This window comes from Loxodonta africana, chromosome 1 (assembly GCF_030014295.1).
Source record: "Loxodonta africana isolate mLoxAfr1 chromosome 1, mLoxAfr1.hap2, whole genome shotgun sequence".
In the NCBI taxonomy this organism is placed as follows: domain Eukaryota; kingdom Metazoa; phylum Chordata; class Mammalia; order Proboscidea; family Elephantidae; genus Loxodonta; species Loxodonta africana.
Genome location: NC_087342.1, coordinates 96553708 through 96577000, shown reverse-complemented (window position 1 = coordinate 96577000; position 23293 = coordinate 96553708). Strand labels below are relative to the sequence as shown.

The window sequence follows — 23293 nt, the reverse complement described above, 5'->3', positions numbered from 1 at the left end:
AGGGTACCCAAAGAGAAGGTATTTGTATGTCCCACTGCAGACGCTGCTGCCTGAAGCTAGAACCAACCAGCTGGGGCTTTGGCAGCCTTGAGGGCCGAGCAGATCAATATCTTGGCTTAACTATAACCCATTTGTGACACATAGGTTGGGATGCTCTATCCTAGGCTTGGTGTCTCAACTAGAATTATTCATACTGTTCACAGACATTTACAGAATGGGCTAAGCTCTAAGGATACCAATACTACTACTATTAGTAGTAGTAACAGTGAACATGACTGTAGAGCTAACCATGTACCAGCATTTTACATATATTAACTCATTTAACCCTCACATGGATCCTATAATTAAATATTATTATTATTATCTCCATTTTACAGTTGAGATAATTAAGGCCCAGAAAGGCTCAAGGTTGCACAGCTAGTAAGTGAGAAAGCTGGATTTGAACCCAGGCTGTCTGGCTCTTATGTACCCTATTAAGGTCCTGCCTAGTACAGAAGTTCTTGGCTGGGGGGTTATGAACACTAAAGTCACCTAAAAATACTTTTTTTGGCATGCAAGCCTGGGCATTTTTCTCATGAGAGGAGAATTCAAGGTTGTCATCAGTCTTATAAGGACTTAATGATAAAGAATCACTGGTCTAGGTGGGAATTCTTACCTGGTCTACTAGGATCTTAGCAGTGACTTGGCATTGCCCAGAGCCCTGATAACTCCCAGAGAGCCTCTGTCTCACGTAAGTTCTGGTCCTTGACTCTCCTTGTCTGCCCTATGACCTTTAACCTTTTAACTAGGTAGAGAAATTGTTTTGGTAGCCTGTTTTACAGTAACAATGTCTTTTTCAGAAATAAGGACACATATAGAGATCCAGGTCTAAAAACAAAGTAGACTGTAGGTTGAAAAGAGATCACAAAATGGCTTCAAATCTTCACAGCTGGGCCCTGTGACTTCTGCAGCAATGCTTGGTTTAATTTAGCACATCTGCACTCTGTTGGGGGTTTTCAAAGAAAATCAGTGGAGTGGTTACAAGCACGGGTTTTAGAGTCAGACAGCCTGGGCTCCAATTGAGGCTCTGTTTCTTAGAAGCTGTGTAGCCTTGGGCAAGTAACCAAACTTCCCTGAGCTTCAGATGCTCCTTCTAAAAAAATGGGGATAATAGTAGAAGAACTTGCTTCACAGGTGGCTGTAAGCATTAGATGAGGTCATATATGTAAGTATTTAGCACAGTGCTGACACATAGAACCAAAACCCCAAACCTGTTGCCCTGGAGTTGATTCTGACTCATAGTGAACCTACAAGACAGAGCAGAGCTGCCCTACAGGGTTTCCAAGGACCGGCTGGTGGATTCGAACTGCTGACCTCTTGGTTAGCAGCCATAACTCTTAGCCACTGCACCACCAGGGCTCCAACACATAGAAAACACTCTGCAAATACTGCCTCTGAGGAGGAGGGAAAGGAAGAGGGACCTAAAGGAAATACTCAGAGTCACCTTGTATTTCCAAAAGATAGCCAGGAGTAGTAGCAACTGTCCTGGGCTAAAAGGCAGCAGAAGTAGCTTCTAATCTTGATTCTACCTCCTGTGTCTGCCTCCTCATGTGTAAAATGAAGCTTTGGCCTAGAAGATCTAAGATCCTTCCCAGTGCTCATGCTAATTATACCTACTACATATTAAACAAAACAAAACTTATTGCCATCAAGACAATTCTGACTCACAGCAACCCTACAGGACAGAGTAAAACTGCCCTATAGGGTTTCTAAGGAGCGGCCGGTGGAGTTGAACTGCCAACCTTTCGGTTAGCAGCCAAATGCTTAACCACTGCACCACCAGGGCTCCCCATCACATACATTGCCCTTGATATGTACCAGGCACTATTCGAAGCACTTTACCTGTATTAACTCTTTTAAATCTTAAAAATAAGCCTATGAGGGGATAGGTACCATCATTACCCACGTTTTACAGATGAGGTAACTGAGGCTTAAGAGGTGGAATAATTTGCCCAAGGTCACATCTAGTCAGTGCTGAAGCCAGGATTCTAACCCAGGCTGGCTGGCCCCCGAGTCTGTACCTCTCTTCCTTCTGCTAATCCACTGTGACTGATACACTGTCAGCACTCAAACACTTGAATGTTGGTTAACTTTCATCTCACCCACTTAAACCCTGTTCTTCTTGACCTGCCTATGACAGAAAGAGGGTGGCCATATTTCCCAAAACAACCCTTCTTAGGCACATAGAAAACAAATCTCAACTCCTTTGGATGTTCTTACATCCAGGTAAATAACCCCAAATCATTCCATTTTCCTCCTTAAGCCTCATAATCCAAACCTTGAAAACAGTGTACTGTTGCTCTCTATCCTTTCCCAATCTCTGAAGCTTCCCTCCAACACAGCCTGAGCGTGGTGAAAAGCATGCTTTGTGGCTGCCAGGCGTGTACCAATGTCTTGCCTGCCATTTCTCACCCTTTCCTTTCTTTAAGTGATGCTTTTCTCTGAATCCTCCTGTCCAGCACTAAGCTACCAATAGTGACACTGGTAGAGCCAAAGAGAGACTTGCCACTACCTTAGGAAGGCTGGCTGAGTAGTTTCTGCCTGCACTTGACATTTCAGCTTCATAGCCCTCATGGCCCATGGAGAAAGGGTGGAGAGGCAACAGGGGCAGCTGCTCTATTTTCTTCTTGGAGAATATAAGGTTTACCACTCACCCAACAACATGGGCTGAGTGTAGGGGAGAGCAAGCTGGGGAGGGGGGAGAGTAAGTGTGACGATGGGGGTGGAAAGGGAGCACCCCCGACGCTCCCAGAACTAGCAAGTCAGTTCTCTTGCAGTTATAAATGAACTTAAACCATTGTTAGGTCCCTGGGTGACAGAAATCGTTTGCTCTCAGCTGCTTGAGCAATTGCCTCTTGGTCTATGTACGTGTTCTACATGAGCACCATTAAGTGTTCTGGAATTCCCATTATTTGCAATGTTGTCCAAAATTTGTTATGATCCACACAGTTAAAAGTGTTTGCATAGTCAGTAAAACACAGGTAAACATCTTTCTGGTATTCTCTGCTTTCAGCCAAGACTCATCCGACATCAGCAACTGAAAGCCTGGTGGTTCGAAGTCACTCAGCAGTGCCATGGAAGAAACGCCTGGTCATCTGCTTCTGTAATAATTAAACCAAAACCCGTTGCTGTCGATTCTGACTCATAGCGACCCTACAGGACAGAGCAGAACTGCCCCTATAGAGTTTCCAAGGAGCGCCTGGCGGATTTGAACCACCGACTCTTCGGTTAGTAGCCGTAGCACTTAACCACTACACCACCAGGGTTTACAGCCAAGAAAACTCTATGCAACAGTTCTACTCTGTAACACTTGGGGTTGTTATGAGTTGGAATCCACTCCATGGCACTGAGTTCTTTCGTTGTTTAAACCCATTGTTGCACAGATGGCAGGAAATAACTATGTCTTCATAATGTATTGTGTTTCCTAACGGAAAAACGTTGTTAGGTGCTGTCAAGATGGTTCCAACTCATGGTGACCTTATGTACAACAGAACAAAACACTGCCTGGTCCTTTGGCATCCTCACAATCATTGCTGTTTGAACACATTGTTGCAACCGCTGTGTCAATCCATCTCGTCAAGGGTCTTCCTCTTTTTTCCTGACCCTCTACCTTACCTTACCCTGATGTGCTCCTTCAGGGACTGGTCCCTCCTGATAACATGTCCAAAGTACATGAAATGAGGCCTCGCGATCCTTGCTTCCAAGGAGAATTCTGGCTGTACTGCTTCCAAGACAGACTTGTTTGTTCTTCTGGCAGTCCATGGTATATTCAATATTCTTCACCAACACCATAACTCAAAGGCATCAATTCTGCAGTCTTCTTTATTAATTGTCCAGCTTTTGCATGCATATGAAGCGACTGAAAATATCATGGCTTGGGTCAGAGGCACCTTAATCCTCAAACTGACATCTTTGCTTGTCAATACTTTAAAGAGGTCTTTTGCAGCAGATTTGCCCAACGCAACATGTCATTTGATTTCTTGAATGTTGCTTCCATGGGCGTTGATTCTGGATCCAAGTAACATGAAATCCTTGACAACTTAAATATCTTCTCCGTTTATTATGATGTTGCTTATTGGTCCAGTTGCGAGGATTTTTGTTTTATATTGAGGTGCAATCCATACCGAAGGCTGTAGTCTTTGATCTTCATCACTAAATGTTTCAAGTCCTCTTTGCTTTCAGCAAGCAAGGTTGTATCATTTGCATATTTCAGGTTGTTAATGAGTCTTCCTCCAATCCTGATGCCCTGTTCTGCTTCATATTAGTCCAGCTTCTCAGATTATTTGCTCGGCATAAAGTCTAAGTACCTTTCCTGATTTTAAAACATGCAGTATCCCCTTGTTGTGTTTGAACAACTGCCTCTTGGTCTATGTACAGGTTCTACATAAGCACCATTAAGTGTTCTGAATTCCCATTGTTTGCAATATTATCCATAATTTGTTATGATCCACACAGTCAAATGCCTTTGCACAGTCAATAAAACACAGGCAAACATCTTGCTGGTATTCTCTGCTTTCAGCCAGGATCCATCTGACATCAGCAATGATATCCCTCATTCCACGTCCTCTTCTGAATCTGGCTTGAATTTCTGGCAGTTCTCTATCAATATACTGCTGCAACATTTTTTTGTTTGTTTAGTAGACTGTTGTTTAGAACACTTTTAGATTTATAGAAAAACCAAGCAGGCAAAACTGTTCATGTACACACAGTTTCTGCTATTATTCCTATCTTATGGAGAGTTATTAGGAACGGGTGTTGGACTTTATTGAATGCCTTTTCTGCACTGACTGAAATGATCATGTGATTCTTTTATTTATGTGGTGGATTATGTTGATTTTCTAATGTCTGAACCATCCTTGCATATCTGGTATGAATCCCACTTGGTCATGGAGTACTTTTTTTTTTATGGTGCTGAATTCCATTAGCTAGAATTTTGTTGAGAATTTTTGCATCTATATTCTCGAGAGACAATGGTCTGTAATTTTCTTTTTTTGTGGTGTCTTTGCCTGGTTTTGGTATCAGAGTTATGTTGGCTTCATAGAATGAATTCGGAAGTATTCCATCCTCTTCTATGTTCTGAAATAGTTTGAGTAGTACTGGCGCAAGCTCGTCTCTGAATGTTTGGTAGAATTCTCCAGTGAAGCCGTCTGGGCCAGGACTTTTTTTTTTTGCTGGGAGTTTTATTACTTTTTCCGTCTCTTCTCTTGTTATGAGTCTGTTCAGATTTTCGACCTCCATTTTTGTTAGTTTAGGCAGGTAGTATGTTCCTAGAAATTTGTGCACTTCCTCTAGGTTTTCAAATTTGTTGGGAGTATAGTTTTTCATAGTATTCTGTTATAATTTTTATTTTAGTTCAATCTGCTGTAATGTCCCCCATTTCATTTATTGCAGTTATTTGGTTTCTCTCCTATTTTTCTTTTGCCAATCGGGCCAATGGTTTGTCAATTTCGTTGATCCTTTCAAAAACCAACTTTCGGTTTTGTTAATTTTTTCTATTGTTTTTCTATTCTGTATTTATTTCTGCGCTGATGTTTATTATTTCCTTTCTTCTGGTGGTTGTGGGCTTTTTTTGCTGTTCTCTGTTTGTTTGAGTTGTAGGGCTAAGGTTTTGATTTTGTGCCTTTCTTTTTTGATGTGTGCACCTATTGCTATAAATTGACCTCTGAGCACTGTCTTAGCTGTGTCCCATAGGTTTTGGTATGATGTGTTCTCATTCTCATCGGATTCCAGGAATTTTTTATTCCATCTTTGATTTCTTCTATTACCCAGTGGTTTTTAAGCAAGGTGTTATGCAGTTTCTATGTATTTATTTTTTTCCTTGCTCTTCCTGCTAGTAATTTCTACTTTTATAGAATTGTGATCAGAGAAGATGCTTTGTATTATCTCATTGTTTTGGATTTTGCTGAAGGTTGCTTTGAGATCTAAGATGTGGTCCATTCTGGAGAAAGTTCCATGTGTGTTGGAAAAGAATGTATACTTTGCTGCTGTCAGTGGGGTTTTCTACATAAGTCTATGAGGTCAAGGTGGTTGATTGCGGCCTTAAGACCTTCTGTTTCTTTGCTGAGCTTCCTTCTAGATGTTCTGTCCTTTACCGAGAGTGATGTGTTGAAATCTCCTATTATTACTGTGGAACTGTCAATTTCTCTTTTCACTGCTGTTAAGAGTTTATGCACTTTGGAGCCCTCTTGTTGGGTGCATATAGATATTTATTATGATTACGTTGTAACGGTGTATTGTCTCTTTAATCATTATATAATGTCCTTTGTTTTTTTATGGTGGATTTTGCCTTAAAATCTATTTTTTCTGAGATTAATATGCAACTGTTTTTGATTTGCCTTCAGCAAAACTTTACTTGAATGTGATATTAATATTTTGATAATTTCCACATTATGGAAAAACATAAATTATAATTATTGAGGGAATAACAGAAAAACTTTGGATATTTAGATCTCCAGATTTCTCCATGAAACAAGATGTACTTAAATTGCCTCCTCAAAGCAAAAGAACAAGGGATATGAAAGACAGGAAACTAAAGAGTAGCCACAGTATTTGTGTTTCTCCACTTTGTCATGGTTGAAATCTAATCTCATCCACCCCTGAACTGGGCTGTGCCCTGACTACAGGCACCTGCTCACTACTCCATCATCTTCCATCAACCAGAACTCCCCGGACATTGGGAACAAGGCTTTCTGTACTCTGCCTCACTGAGCCCAGAGGGCAAATGCATTAAGAAGCTGAAAGAAAAAAAGAAAAACATTCATTTGGAAAGAGAAGGCTCAGCTTTGGCCAGAAAAAAAAATTATGACTTTATTTTTACTCAGAAAATTCCTCATTTGGAAACGCAGAAAACTTCTCATAGAAGACAAATTTTAGGTTGGAGGGGATGAAGGCTGGGGAGAGAGGTGGCAAACAAATGAGAATCAGATTTGGAAGAGCTGCGGTGAAATGATTCAGTATTCGCTGTTACGGAAAGAGACTTCAATGCACACACAAAAACCTAGAGAAATGGGCTTGGTTCTGTGGGTTTCTACATACTACAGAGAAAACAGGAAATTAATGCAAAATCCTGCATTAACATAACACAAATTTAAAACATCAGTTGACTATTTGTAAAAGGCACACTGATTTTAAAAACCCAAATCACTCTTCAGTATGGTTTCCATTTGGCTACTGTAATTTTTTAGAGAAGAATTAGTCACAGAAAAAAGATTAGGCAAAGTAGATTATTTCTAATTCCAAAAGGGCATTGAAAATGTAGGCCAGAATTCATTTAAACTAAAAAAATTAAAAAAAAAACTGCTTTTCACCCATAAAGTTAAGTGAATGTTAACACCTTAGTTTGTAAACACCTGATATGGCAATCATGGTTGAGTTTCAAATCCACCCTTAGTCCATGAAAAGAAAAAGTCCAGAATACAGACATTTTGGAAGGACTGTCCCAAGGATAATGGGCCCCTCGTGGCACAGTGGTTAAAAAAGCTCAGGGTGCTAACCAAAAAGTCGGCAGTTTGAATCCACCAGCCCCTCCTTGGAAACCCTATGGGGCATTTCTACTCTGCCCAATAGGGTTGTTATGAGCCAGAATCGATTCCAAGGTAATGGGTATGCCCAGGATAAGCTTTTATATGACAAGAAAATCAGCAAAGACATGATGAAGTTATATCTGAATTGTTTTTGGAATTCAGCTTGGGGTCACCACTAGCTTGAAAACGGCTATTAGAAAATTAAACATCTTATCAGCATCAAGGAGGGACTGGGTTATCATACCAAAAAAAAAAAAACCCAAACCCATTGCCGTCAAGTCAGTTCTGACTCATACTTACCCTATGGGACACAGTAAAACTGCCCCACAGGGTTTCCAAGGTGCGGCTGGAGGATTCGAACCGCCGACCTTTCAGTCAGCAGCCAAGCTTTTGGCCACTGTGTCAGTGGCACAGTGCCAGCATTCTGGGTTATCATAGCCTAATGTTATTTAAAGACATCATTCTGGGACAAAAAGCTTAGACTTATATTTCATCGATTCATCAAAATGGAACAATGTCTAGATTCCAACTAGGAAGAGAAGCTAGTTTTGGATTTTTGAAGCAAAGAAAACCAAATGAAAAGAAGAGCTGGTTTTAAAAAATAAGAAGATTGACAGTAGGGGAAAACATTGAAAGACATAAGACATAAAATACAATATCAAAAACACATACGAACACATAAAAACAATATCAAATTCCCACTGGACAAATGAATAAAGGCTATAATATGAATTCACACAAGCAAAAACCCTAATAGTAAACAAACAAGGCAAAAAAGGCTCACTTCACTCTCACTAATAATTAAAGAATAATAACAATCATGATATATTATACTAATCAAATTACCAAAAATAAAAGTATAAAATCCAACAGTCGATGCTGGCGATGCTGGGAGAGAGGCCCAGGCCCGTGTTATTGCTGGCACTGGAGGCCGCTCCAGGTCCTCTGGGGAAGAATCCATCGATGCTCAATCCCACCATGCAAGGTTCAGGGCCTGGGATCTAGTAACCTCAACCTTCCTAATTCATCCCACTAAAAGAATGCCCAGAAAACAAGTACCACTCACACAAGAATGCCTGCTTAAACGTTTTAGTTGAGAACCATAAAGACAACCTGGATTAATGAAGGAGGAGCAACAAATTAATGCTAATTTGTTAGAGAAAGCCAAATAAAGTTGAACATTTACTAAATTCCAACTCACAGAAACCTCAACTCTAAGTGAGACAAGGTCAGGAGAGGCTAAAAAGAAACGAACATTTGTGCTAAAATGAAAGAATTAAAAAATAATAATAAAATTGCTTTAAAAATAAAATTGCATTGAACTGAGAGGAAGTTCTCCAGTAGATACGACCTGCTCGCTTGGTTGCCAGCCCCCTCCTCCCTGGGTTTTCCTTTATGATCCCCACAGCCTTCCTATTACTACCTCTACTTCAGCCTTGTAAAGAAAGCTACTATTCTTCCTCTGATTCATACCAGCCTAAGTAAGGTCCAGAACTTTTCCCTTTAGGAGTTCTCCTTTTTTCCTCTCATAACCACCTCTACCTATAGGTCAGTTACCTCTTCTGGATGTATTTTTAAAATGTGATATTCTTGTGTATGATATCCTTGTGTGTCTTGTGGAGCAGAGTGTCACTGGGGATCCCATGATTCAGCACCCTATGTTGATCTCTAGGGAATCTGCATATTCTTAATTTGTACCTGGCAGTATATGTAGCAACCATTTACTTTTTCAGCCTCTGAGGTTTACTGGGAAGCTGTTTTCCCACTGAAAGTACATACTGCCACAAGGCAGAGGCCTTTATGACTGAAACAAAACAAAATGGGCAGGTTCGGCAAATTCTGTTTCTATAGGGTGTTCTGTAGGGTAAGACTGCGTCTTACATACTTTGGACATGTTGTCAGGAGGGATCAGTCTCTGGAGAAGGACATCATGCTTGGCAGTGTACAGGGTCAGCAGAAAAGAGGAAGACCCTCAACAAGGTGGATTGACACAGGGGCTGCAAAAATGGCCTCAAGCATAACAATGATTATAAGGATGGTGCAGGACCAGGCAGTGTTTCATTCTGTTGTGCATAGGGTCGCTATGAGTCAGAACTGACTCGACAGCACCTAACAACAAACAACAACACAGGGTGTTTTATGAGATGTGTGCATTTTTGGTGGGAAAATCTGAAATTCTGGAAAAAGATTTTGGTAAACATGTACCAGTGGACTCTAAGGATACTCTGGGGTACAATTAGTGGGACAATGTATGTTGTGGACTCTAAGGGCAGATTCGTGGGAAGGGACAAGAAAAAAAAATTCATACTACCTACCAAAAATTCAATAGTACTCAATGATTCAGCATGCTTCCATTAATGAAAACAACTGGTATCAACAAAAAATTCAAAGCAGAAAACAACTGGGTCTTGAAAGGCTTAACGCAAAGCAACATCCTTGAGAAAGTCTTATATTACTGGTGATAGTATAAATTAGTATAACCTCTATGGAAGACAATTTGGCAATACTGATTAAAATTACAAATGGACATACCGTATGACCCAGCAATTTCATGTCTAGTCTACACATGTGTGTAAAACGGCACATATCCGTGGTTATCAAGGCATCTCTGCATGTAATAGCAAAAAAGTTTTAAACATACATATCTATTAATACGAGGCTTGACTGTGGTACTTTCATGCTCTGTAGACGTAATATTATTTTAACTACATGGGTCTGGTGCTTCCAACAAATGAACAGTTATTTCTTCAATGGTTAAAAAACCTAGTGTGTCTTATGCAGTGAGAAATAGGACCAAACTAAAAAGTTATATCTGAGCATCTCAGAGATGCACCATTTACTGGAGGGCAAGCTCTAGGTGAGTGTTAACCCAGAGTTACTAGAAGAAGCTCTCTGATTTCTAGCTGGAGATAGAGTAACATGCTGTGAGGCTTGGATGACCATTCAACAGTAGAGCTTGACCTTTCCAATTCCAAACTGTTAAGTGAGGAGTCTGAGTAAGTCCTGTACTTCTACCAGCAAAACAAAGATGACTGCACAGGATTTGTCAGACCCTCACACGGACAGTCATGCTTCTATACCTCGATTAACAGCTGCCAGGGCAATAGGTATTCCAAGATTTGGTCAGCAGCTTCAGGAAACAGCATCTGAAGCAGGGTAAGGCGACCAGTTAAAGGCAATGGCTTTAGTTACACTGGGATTTGTATCTCAGTTTTTGTTTTTTCACTCACCAGGACAAAATTCCCCCATCCCACGAAGTGAGAGATGCTGATTACACGTCCACTCTAGTTTTATAGGTGACCTGCCAATTAGGATGGGACCATATTTTGTATTCTTGTTTAGCTGGTCAAGGAGACGCTCTTCACAATATAAACATTGAGGGACACGAGCATAAACACAGCAGAGGGACTGGGCTTCCAGGTGCAGTTAAGGGCTTACACTTCCATGGATGTGTTTTCCTTAACACTTGACTCTTTCGGGGGAAAACAACACACTCCTACTTTCTGTTATACTGATTGTAATTTAAGTTCCTGAAGAGGATGCCTTTCAGCTTAACCAGCACCTAATGTGCCCACAGATACTAAATAAATAATGCCATTAGGACACATGGCTAACTAAGCTTTTCAGCTCAAACTTGAATCCTGAGTCAGGGCCGCTTCTTGTGAATTAGATCTACCTGAAGCATCTAAGACCAGATCTGAAACCCTTCACCGACTGTATAACTATGAGCTGCTTATGAGGAGTTCCCAGCAGTAAATGAGGAGGAAATGAGTAAATGTTGAGTGAAAGAATGAAGTGGGGAAAGAACTGAGGCCTGCCCACCCTATCCCTTCCCAACCCTATCATATCATTTCAACTCTTTTCCCAGATTCAGCTAAGCTAACCATCTTTCTTCATCTGAAATACCATCTGGTCTCGATGCTGTCATCCATGATCACTGTTTCCTGTCAGACTTAGGTCAAGCACAAGCTTTCCCTGGCTGTCACCCCAGACCGTGGACTTCAGCCCCCCGCCCCATTCCCTCTGCACTTAGCGGTGACGCTGTATCACTCCATGACAGCACATATGTCATCCATCATCCTATGCTCTGTGTCCAGCCAGTGGCCTACGTGGCCCAACATGATCTGTCTCCAGTTCCCCCACTCAACTCTCCTGCTGTTTCCCTTTTCTCACCCTACTGCAGCCATGCTGGTTAGCTTCCTCCATGTTTCTCAAATATACCAGGCACACTCCTGCCTCAGTGCCTTTGCACTTGCTGTTCCTTCTGTCTGGAATAAAATGGCTCATCCTTCAAATGCTACCTTTTCAGTGAGACCTTCTTTAACCACCCTCTTCAACATTACAACACCCTGACTTCTGGCATTCTCAAGATCTTCCTTCTCTGCTTTATTTTTCTCAATATATATTTTTCCTGTTTGTTTATTGTCTGTTTCTCCCTCGCCCAACTCCCAACAGGTGAGTTCCTTAAGTCCTAGAACTGTGTTCACTGCTATATCCCTAGAGTCTAACACAGTACCTGGCATGTAGCAGACACCAAGCATTTGTGGAATGGATGAATGTCTCTACCTTAGGATCTCCTAGTAATCTGGAGGCTTTAGGGCAGAAGAGGAAGATCTTGGTTGAGTCCTGGTCTCGCTCCAGCCCTGGCCCCCATCTCACTGCTTCGCTTTCTTCTCAGGTCCAATCCAGCTCTCTACCACCAGAAACTACCTGGCTGAGAAGCAGGAAAGGGCCAGGGCAACAGGTACTCGTTACAGGATGCTAATAATCCCCAGGCCACCAGGTACAGAATTCTACAGGGTGCCAATTTTTATATTCAGCATCCTGGTTATCTCAGGACGAATGCAGGCCAGAGACAGATTAGGACTAGACAACCTAGATAACAGCACTGTCTAAGTAACAGGAGCTCATTTGTTTTGAGGTGTTTCCCAAGCAGCAGTGCTAAATGTGCACTTGTTCATCTAGCTGCTTTTTAAAAAGTTACTTAGCTTTTTATTATGGACATTTTCAAGCATATACAAAAGTAGAAAGAGTAGTATACTGAACCCCATGAACTCATTATGCAATTTCAACAACTGCCAACGTTTTGCCACTTTTGTTTCCTCTATTCCCTGATTGTCTCTGCAACCGCCATAAAATAAATATTTCATCTGTTTTCTTGTGAACTAGTCTATATAAGACAGACTCTGGTCTTGTTACCACTGCATTCCAGCAACTGTGTCAACCAATCTCTCTAGTAGTACCAGAAATAGAGTAAAAATAACACTTAACATCCATTCCCCTACCTGAGGAATGGATGAAAAGGAAATGTCTAAACTCCAGCCTGTTTAAATCAAGGGATTTTACCTATTCTCATGTTGGGAAAGGCTTTGGAAAGGGGAGGGTGTTGTGGCTACAATATGAATGTGGACACAAACTATTTTTGCTTGGTTGTACCTGCTACAGAATGAGTTCATTCAATCCAATAAGTATTTACTGACGACCTGTTGTTGTTAGGTGCCGTTGAGTCAGACCTACTCCAGAGACCCTACAGGACAGAGCAGAACTACCTCACTGGGTTTCCAAGGGGTGGCTGGTGTATTTGAACTGCCGACCTTTTGGTTAGCAGCCGAGCTCTTTACCACTCACTATTCCACCAGGGCTCCACACTATCTGCTAAACATAAATTAAAACCCAAGAGAATAACATTTGACCAATTACATCTATCGGAATCAACTTGACTGCACTGGGTTTTTGTTGGGTATACCGAATAACATGAAGCCCAGGTGGCGCAGTGGTTAAAGAGCTCAGCTGCTAACCAAGAGGTCAGCAGTTTGAACCTACCTGCCGCTCCTTAGAAACCCTATGCGGCAGTTCTACTGTGTCCTATAGGGTCACTATGAGTTGGAATTGACTGCAATGGGTTTGGTCTGGTTTGGTTGCAAAAAAGGAGAGACAGGGTTAAAGTAAGATAAATAAAAGACAGCTTTTGTTCTTAAGGAAGTCACAGTGGGGGAGGAGAGGTGAGAAAAGCACACAGATAACTAGGATACAAGGCAGAATATGTTCTGTGCTCTAAGAAAGATTAAACATGCCTGAGGCAAAGGCTCCTTTTTTAAATCCATCACAGAATTTACAGACCCCAGGATTTTATCCATTCCATTGTTGCATAGCCAATTAGTCCAGCATTATAGGAGACCTGGGGATTTGCTAACCCGTGGATCCTTAAAGTCACATTTTGCTACTCACTCTCCAGTCTTCCTGTGGGAGGGGACTGCAAAGTCCTCCCAAGACTTGGAAAACAATGAGGCTAATTCCGTGAGTGCAGCAGCAGACACTCAAAGCATTCCACCCTGGGGGCATATACAGCAAGCAGCTTAATAAACAGGATAGGATCCTAGGATTGTCTCATGGAGACACAACTAGAACAATCCTGAAGAATTTCCAGGGTTTCCCTCCTTGCTACCCAAAGGACTGAGAAGCCATCAGAGGTTCCCAATGAAGAACTTTCATGAAGGGTAAGACGGTGCTGGGGAAGTCAAGACAACTTGTACAAGGCAAGGTCATGGAATCTCCAAGGACATACCCAAATTCCCCAAAGGACCGATTTGCTGGGCTTAGGGCTGTGGGGACCATGGTCTTGGGGAACATCTAACTCAATGGGCATAACATAGTTTATGAAAAAAAAAATTCTACATTCTACTTTGGTGAGTAGCGTCTATGATCTTAAAAGCCTGTGAGTGGCCACCTAGGATACTCCACTGGTCTCGCCCCTTTGGGACCAAGGAAGAATGAAGAAAACTAAAGACACTAGGGAATGATTAGTCCAAGGGACTAATGGACCACATCTATCATTGCCTCCACCAGACTGAGTCCCGTACAAATAGATGGTGCCTGGCTACTACCATTGACTGCTCCGACAAGGATCACAATAGAGGGTCCTGGACAGAGCTGGAAAGAAATGTAGAACAAAATTCTAACTCAAAAAGAAAGACCAGACTTGCTGGCCTGACAGAGACTGGAGAAACTCTGACAATATGGCCCCTGGACACCCTTTCAGCTCAGTAATGAAGTCATTCCTGAGGTTCACCCTTCAGACAAAGATTGGATAGATCCATAAAACAAAATGAGACTAAAGGGGCACACTGGCCCAGGGGCAGGGACTAGGAGGCAGGAGGGAACAGGAAAGCTGGTAATAGGGAAGCCAAGGTTGAGAAGGGAGAGTGCCGGCACGTTGTGGAGTTGTTAACTAATGTCATAGAATAATGTGTGTACTGACTGTTTAATGAGAAACTGGTTTGTTCTGTAAAACTTCATCTAAAGTACAATAAAAAATAAAAAAGAAGTTCCCAAAGAAAAGCACAGTTCTTTGGATAAACCAAAGAGGCTGATGAGGTTTGGTTGGACAGTGCTGTGTGTAAAGGAAGGAGGGCTGAGAAATGAGAAGGTCATTCACTTGGCCCCAGGGTTAGAGGCACAGTCAGACTGGAGGAAGCAAGGGCAGGGCTGGGGTGGAAGGGAGGTATACATGGGTGAGAATGGCTGGGGAGACAAATAAGAGGAATGCATCTGGCAAAGAGAAGGCAATGTAGGAAAGACTAAAGCCAAACTCACTGCCACTGAGTTGATTCCAACTCACAGCATTCTTATAGAACAGAGTAGAACTGCCCCGTAGGGTTTCCAAAGCTGTAAATCTTTACGGAAACAGACTGCCACATCTTTCTCCCCAGAGCAGTGGTGGGTTCAAACCTCTGACCTTTGGGTTAGGAGCCCAGATCTTTAACTACTGCGTCACAAGGGCTCCTTTTGTGAAAGAGAGGGAGAGGGAAAGGATGAAAGATGATTCTGGTTTGAAAAGGAAATTAATGAAGAAAATGAGGAAGATGCCATGAGATCTGTGAATAAGAGACATAAGATCTCACCGGAAATCGGAACAGCGTTATGAAAAGGAGGGATCCTGGAATGGGAGGGTTTATAGGTTAGGAAGGATGGGTTCGTGTGGGGACAGAAAACGCTCATAACACTGATGCTGGGCACATCAGGTCACTAGATGAAGTGCAATTTAGATGAAAGTTTCAGGTAACAGGATGTGGGTGAGGATGGCAGAACGGGGTGGGGAGAGCTAGAGCTCTGAGAAGAGACTGAAAATAGGAAGGGATCATAGGGTGAAATGATATCGGACTAGAAGGTTTCGGAGTATATGGACTCCTGAAGGTAAGGGACTTAACAGGATGAATGGATGAGGGGTAAAGCATCAGTGAGGTGGAAGATACTCCAGGGTGAGGTCACAGGAGCTCCAAGGGCTCATGGGATGAGAGGATATCTGAACAAAGGATAAAGAGAAGTATTGAGGTATTAAGGTGCAGGAGTCTCAGGGCATATAGTGCCAAAAGTCACGAGCAATGGGACAAGGAAGTCACCAAGCCATGAGGCAAAAGGTAATAAAAACCTTGGGGTTCATGGGATGAACTGATATTGGGCTTAGAAAGTACTAGAAAACAGGAAATAAGGGGCCGAGAATGACATGGAAACCAGGTGGAGGGGGGGAAGAGGCAATATGGCAAGGTAGCGAGAAGTATAGGATTTGAAGACTGTAGGTTCAAATCCCAGTTCTACTTTTAGAAGCTGTATGAATTTCATGTTCTTCATCTATTTAAAAACGAACAAAAAAAGTGAGACGGGGACATGGTGGTGGATATAATAACAATTGCCTCTTGGGGTTGTTGATGGTAAACTTAATTTACATACACAAAGCACACATTAGGTGTTCAGTAAGTGCCAATCATTATTAAGGAGACATCAGGATAAGAAACCAGAAGAGTGAAGCAGTCACAGCAGAGATGAGAAGAGGGCAGACATTTCAAGAGGTCAGAAGTAGATAATGCAAGGTATGGGCCACTGTGCTCATCGTTGAATCCCTAACCTCCATGACAGAGTAAGACCCATAGGAGCTTCTCAGTAATAACAACAATTTATACTTAAGGGCTCCCCACGTACCAGGCATGGTGCCAAGTGCTTAACATGCATCATCTCAAAAAAAAAAAAAAAAAAAAACAGTGCTATTGAGTCGATTCTGACTCATAGCGACCCTATGCAACGCCCCATAGGGTTTCTGAGGAGCGCCTGGTGGACTTGAACTGCCGACCATTTGGTTAGCAGCCATAGCACTTAGCCGCTACGCCACTAGGGTTTCCAAACTACTTGTTTTTTTTTTTTTTGCATCATCTCATACACTACTATTATCCTCCCTTAGCAGATGTGAAGATTGAGAGCTCAGACATGCTAACGGATATCCCTAAAGTCCCACAGCCGAAGGGCCAGAGTCAAAGTGGAACCCAGGTTTCTTATGACATCAATGTCTTGAATTGAAGCACAGTGCTTTGCAAACATGTTAACTGACAGGACTGGATCAAGGGAAACGAGTGTGGGCTATTAAAACTGTGTCAGGGGTCATGGGGGGCAAGGGAACAAGGTTCATGAAGCAAGTGGACCCTGGGGTGGGGTGCAAAAATGATTGTAAACAAGTATTATCTTGCCTAGGAATTGCAGAATTTCACAGCTGGAGGGAAACTGACATGGGCCAACCCAACCTCATTACTATACAGAAGAGAAACTGAAAACTAGTGTGAGGAGGGGACTTCTCCAAGGTTCCTAAAACACAACAACTGCAGCGTTGGGACTTGAACACACTCAATCCAGAATTCTCTGATGCCTCTAATTATTACTACTTCATATTCATGTCTATATCCTCCGTGGCACTAGCATGGTGCTGGGGCACTTATAAGTAATGTGCTGATTGACATAAGAGGAGTGGGGTGCAAAGAGGGATGCCTGTGGGGGTGATTTTAGGACGAAGGGGGAACATGGAATGAGGATCATGTGGCAAAGAATAAATTACCAATCAGACACCGCGGGTAATGTAGATGACTGGGTGGGAAACTACTGAAGTTGGGTTTAGCAGTTATCATACAATGTTTGAGGGAGTCGCCGAGTTTGTGGGGAAGACAGGATAGTGTGGGGTCAGTAGGAAGGTTTGGGGATCACAACGGACGACTGTGGGAATCTTGGGATCCTGTGAGTCAGTGGACTGGAACTGAGTGAGTCACTGAGCTGGTGGGTCCCTGGGCAGTGGTGGGGGAATTCCTGGGTTAGCACAGTCCACGAATAAGAATTGCGGGTTACCTGGTGAGGTGTTGGGTCAGTGGGTGTGGTGTGGGGTCACCGAGGTGGAGCCGGGCGTAGTCACGAGATGGGGTTTGGGAATCATGGGGGAGTCGACGCAGGGTCAAACGAAGGGGTAGGGACCGGACCAGGACCCTGGGTGGGGGAGGTGCCAGGCCGCTCTTCAGCCCTCCCGGCCGCCTGGCTAGGGCCGGAGGAAGGTGGGCACACCGGGCTCGGGACCTTCCCGGGGCCCGCGCCCGCCCAGCTCCCCGCCCTGGGCACGGTGGACCCACTCTTCCCGCAGCCACCAACCTGACAGCCCCAGAGGCCGACTCCGCCGACAGACCGCCATGCACCGGGCCCCGCCACCAGCGCCGGCCCCGCAACCCGCCTGCGCCATAGCCCGCCCGCCCGCGCGCAGCTTGCCTCGCGCGATATCCAGGTTCCAGGGCCGCTCCCCTTTCCTCTTCTCTCGACGCGCCTCTATGGGACCCGGGACCCCGTATAGAAAATACAGGACACGCTCCGCCCCGCACCCTCCTTCCCCGCGGTGGCTGTTCCCCTTATCCTAGTTCCGGGGCCCCTAGAGCCTCGCCACCGGGACTCTGAACTGAACCTGCCGGAGCTCCGCCCCGTCCCCCGGTCGGAGACACGCACGGCCCCCGGGGCCGAGCGCCCGGGGGAAGGGCGTGATGACGTCACGACGCCCCGGTCAGGGCTGGGTTGCGGCTTCCGAGCCAGGTCGTTGCCATAGCAATCGGGAGCCGCTACCTGTCCCGCCGAGGGGCTCGTTGCGCCTGAGGCCTGAGGAGGGGGCAGAGGAGGAGCCCCAGGCCCCGAGAGTTCCGCGCCGTCACGTCTGCGGCCTGCGGGCAAGGCGTGCGCTTCTAGAACGGAAGAGGACAGCAGGTTGTGAGGGGAACAGGTCACGGGGGTCCCACTGCCCTTGGTGGGGCTGCCGACCCGACCCTCCCCTCAAGGCCGAGAGCCACCAGGCTTCCTCCTGGCAGCCCGGGCGCACCCTCACCGCGAACTGCGCCTTACCGTCCCGAAGCGCTGTTCTGTGCGCAGTCCGCAGGCGTTGCATACTGATCTTCGAGCCAATCCTCTGAAGGAAGCAATTGCAGGTATTACTAGCTATAGCTTCTTGTTGAAATGATGGTATTGAGGAGCCGTGAGGGTCTTGCACCCTTAGGGAAGGCGCCCTGACTGTCTTCTTAGGTTCTCCCACCCTCATTCCCCCATCAGCCCCACACCCAGTCTCAAAACCAGCTACTCCCCCTTAAAGGCTTGCTTAGGAGTGAACGAAACTAAGCCCTTTTACCGCTTTCCTTCCCTGCAAATTGGGGAGTTTTTCAAAAGTCTGGGGGAAAATTAAGAGTGAGGTTTGGTTAAAAACTATATGTATAGTAATAAATAAAAGGGAGGGGCGTTAGATAAGGACCTGGGAAGGACAGGAGGAACTGAACTGGGTGCCTGGGGAAATGAGGTGGGAGAGAAACTCCCTTTTATGTCCTTTTAGACTTTAGAATTTTAACTTGTTTCTTAGGTACCCGCCCTCAACAAAACAAAACTAACTTAAAAAAAATTAAAGAAACTATTTCCATACGCTAGAAACATTTACAAAGTACTAGGTTTAGGTTCTATGGTAGCTAAAAATGCCATTGGGGGCACAGACATCCTCCTCCTCTCCTCCCCTGTCTGAAGAACTTTACCAGAAAGACCGTCTCTCAGTTTTAGACAGCCTCTTTCTCCATCTTTTTATTTGTTTTGCCACCTCATTTCCAGAGGTGGGCCTGGGGCAAGAATTCTCATTAGGTTCCCAATTTAGGCTGGCAGTGAATGACAATTCATGGCGCATGCCTGTGATTAATAATTAATCCTTTATATATACCTCCTGGTGGAAACCCTGGTGGTGTAGTGGTTAAGAGCTACGGCTGTTAACCAAAAGGTTGGCAGTTCAAATCCACCAGGTGCTCCTTGGAAACTCTATGGGGCAGTTCTACTCTGTCCTATAGCGTCGCTATGAAGGGTTTGGTTTTTTTTTTTTTTGGTTTATACCTCCTGGTATAGAAATAAACAATCTGACCACTATGGGGCCCTCTTTCCATCCCTTTTTTGTGGGAGTTTGACAAGTTATTTCTTATAGTTACCGAGAGACGATAAATAACCTTGTCCTGACATTAACTGCCATTAGGAACAGAGCAGAGGATAGTAGTCAGGATATTTTTCTAAATCAAAGATACTTCTGTCCTTTCTCACAGTCCCTGCAGATCCTAATTTGATAGGCTAATCCCCAGTCCCATTACAGATTTAACAAAAATTATGGAAAGCCAATGTCTGAGTCTGAAGTCATAAGATTCTAACTGTGGGGGGAAAGAAGCCCAGGTGGTGCAATGGTTAAGCCCTCAGCTGCTAACTGAAAGGTTAGTGGTTCAAACCCACTCAGCAGCTCTTCAGGAGAAAGACCTGGTGATCTGCTTCCATAAAGACTGAGAGAGAGTTCCGTTGCTGTGGAGTCGATTCGAAGTCATAAATAACGACCCTATAGAACAGAGTAGAATTGCCATGTAGGGCTTCCACGGAGCAGCTGATGGATTCAAACTGCCGACCTTTTGGTTAGCAGCCAACTCTTAACCACTGTGCCACCAGGGTTCCTCTTAATGAGAAAGATGGTGTTTTCTCCCAATTACTTCAGTTATTCGTGGATGAATATTACCTAATGGTAGAAGGGGATAAGGTACGTCAGTTCTCTACCTGTCTTTTATTTTTATAGACATAGCATTGAGAAACCTTGTTTCTCAATAAGTATTTGGGAAAGGAAGAGCTTTGTTACAATGGTATCCTCTGAGTCTTTGAATTTGTAAATTATATGCCAACAGTCACAAAGTGATCTATTTACTACTAAATACTACTATCAATTACTATCACCTAGAGCCCTTCCATAGGGTCACTGTGAGTCAGAATTGACTCGAGAGCAATGAATTTGTTTGTTTTTTTACAGCCCGTCTTTAATTTTATTAAAAGCAAAGAATTGGAAACCACTGAACTTGCAGAAGGATTTGTTATTTATTCATTAGTCTCAGTTTCGGTCTTATAAAAATGATTATTAATTTTTAACCTTTTCACTCAGAGGAACCTGCTTTCTTAATCAGATACTGATTTCCATACTCTTTCTAGTGCAATATTTTATGATAAAATGCTTTTATAATTACGTGTTTTCAGGATCTTTTTATTAAAACATTGAAGTGTAGATTCAGCTCGTTCATTGTATGTAAAATATCTGCTCTTTTCGTAATTGGCAGAGCATGTCCTCATTTCAAACCAATCAGCCAAATCAGGCTTAGTTTTTGTCAGGGAAAAAGTCTAACTTGATTTTTCAATTCAAATAAATATGCTAATATTCATTTTGAGGAATATTGTAAAAACCGATGGAAAATAAATTATACATTGCAGCTGATAAAATAGATTACTAAAAATCGGTCAAGATTAAATGATATAGATTTAATATTATAATTTATAAAAACAGGACAGTACTATGTCTTATGTCATTTGCAGTTTTGGTATATAATATACAGCTAAATTCATCAATATATTTATTAAGTGAGAAGTAAGATAGAAGGAGTGTTATCCCCTTGGTAAATGTGTGTGTGTGCTTGTGTCAAACTCTGGTGTTTGGCTTTTGGGAAAAATTAAATAAGAATCGTGTCAAAATCAGAAATAACTCCAATAGTTTTGTTAGACTTTGTGATTGAACTCTTTTTAAAAAATGTGCTTAGTAAAAAGAGAAGGTGTATTTGCTAAGAAATAATGGGCTAAGCGATATTATTTTTTGTTAATGGGAGGTAGGAAATAGACATTTTATAAGATGAAATAAAAGAATTGATTATAATGGGCATATTTTATGATATGATTTGATAATGAATGATGCACACCTAATCGGAAAGAAATCACATAAACTTTCTATTTTACAGCTTTATCCACTGTACCTTGGAGAATTTCATAGTTCTGAGAACCTTCCAGATAGATTTAAAAGAATCAGCCTTATTAATCTATATTGCTTTGACTGTTTGAAGATCCTTTTCTTTTCCACTAATGACAAGTCTTAGGAGTGAGTGCTGAGGAGAGCTGAAAATAATTGCTTGCCTTTAGATGAAAAAAGCCCTTTCTAGCATTTGCTGCTTTCTTTGCTTTGTTCCCAGGGAACTCTTCCTCAAAAGCAATACATTCTTGAACAGTGGTCCTAGAACCTCTGCCATGTTTTACATATATCTTAATTCCAATCATCCCAACATTGGCCATAGTACCCTGGTTCTTAGGGACAACTTCACCTTTAACAGAATTATAAGAGGGGAAAAAACAACTCCTTCCCACTACTTCCCGGGCCCTTACACCCTGAGCCATGCATCAAGACTCAGTGTAGGTGAGGAATATGCCTTCTTTTGTATAGTGGGATGAGGACTATGGTAAAAGGGGAGGGAATAGAGAGTGTCAAGAATATATTGAGTGGCTCTCAGACAGGTTGATTTTAGGAAAGATATCACACAGACGTTGAGGATCTAAAAATTTATTCCCTTAAAATTCCTTAGATTGATTTCTTTGCCCATGTACCCCTCGGAAAGTCTTTCTTGAAAAGTTTTCATGTACCCAGCTTTAAAGACTGCCTGATATAAGCAGACCCATATTCCAACAGCCCTGGCTATACATTATTCTGGAACACCATTAAAGGTGTTCTAGGAAGTAAGGAAAAAGATTGGTGTTTTTGTCATAGAAGAGAGTTCAGAGAGAAGTCAAATAAGATGACCCTAAGTTGGTGTAGTTATTATGGTCCTGGATATGGTGTTCAGCTTTGCAGTTGTAGAAACATGATTTTATAAATACACAGAGAAGTATTCATGTTAAGTCACACAAAACCAAACTCACAGGAAGTTAATGTATAAAATAGAATGTCAGTGAATGAACTTATACTCATAGCCACCGAGTAGACTGGATTCTCCCTCCTGTTGGGAGATCTATGCAGGATGATCATTTACAATCAGAAAGTTACATGGGCAGTATGTCTCTTGAGCATGGCTGTTATCAAGCTATAATAGGAGCTTACTAAATATTTGTGGAATGAATGTACTTGTCTTCATTATAGATGCCAAAGGGTAAGTTCAGGATTCTGGTACGCCAACCCAGTATATTTTTTAATCAGGTAGATTTTTCATTGTTCCTCAAGTCAGATTCCTAAATGGCTATATCATATAGATATTTAACCCAATAAGATTTCATGTCAGGGAGTTATGTAACTGCAATTACGTTTTATCTGTCATCCCGGAGCCTAGAAATTGGGACCCTTTATTTATAAAAGAGATTGGGGATTGCTTTCCCTTGCCCTGTAGGAGTAGTGATGATGGTAGTGGCTGAACGGTCTGTATTACAGAATTCTACCATTGGGTGGCCAGTAGTGTACTGCACATAAAAAAAAAAGACCTCGGTTGGCCCTCAGTGCTTGTACTTTGCTAGAGTGGGACATCTTAATTAGGGAGGTGTCTGAGCCACCTGTGACCTGGCGAGCTTTTGGGGTCTGCATTATGGTGACGAAC

At 42.8% G+C, this 23293-nt stretch overlaps 1 protein-coding gene across 6 annotated transcripts in view; it reads right to left on the bottom strand.

Moving 5' to 3' along the window:
* ZNF76 (zinc finger protein 76) overlaps positions 1–18271 on the bottom strand; it is a 36324-nt gene extending 18053 nt beyond the window's left edge. For 2 of the 6 annotated variants that reach the window (XM_064284922.1, XM_064284957.1), the window contains exon 1: positions 18132–18265. The gene's annotated coding sequence lies outside the window, so the exon portion shown is untranslated. Of the gene's footprint in view, positions 1–18017; positions 18110–18131 lie in introns of those variants that run through there. The other 4 variants (XM_064284942.1, XM_064284930.1, XM_064284934.1 and 1 more) reach the window with 4 other exon arrangements.
* Between the last annotated feature and the right edge of the window lie 5022 nt (positions 18272–23293).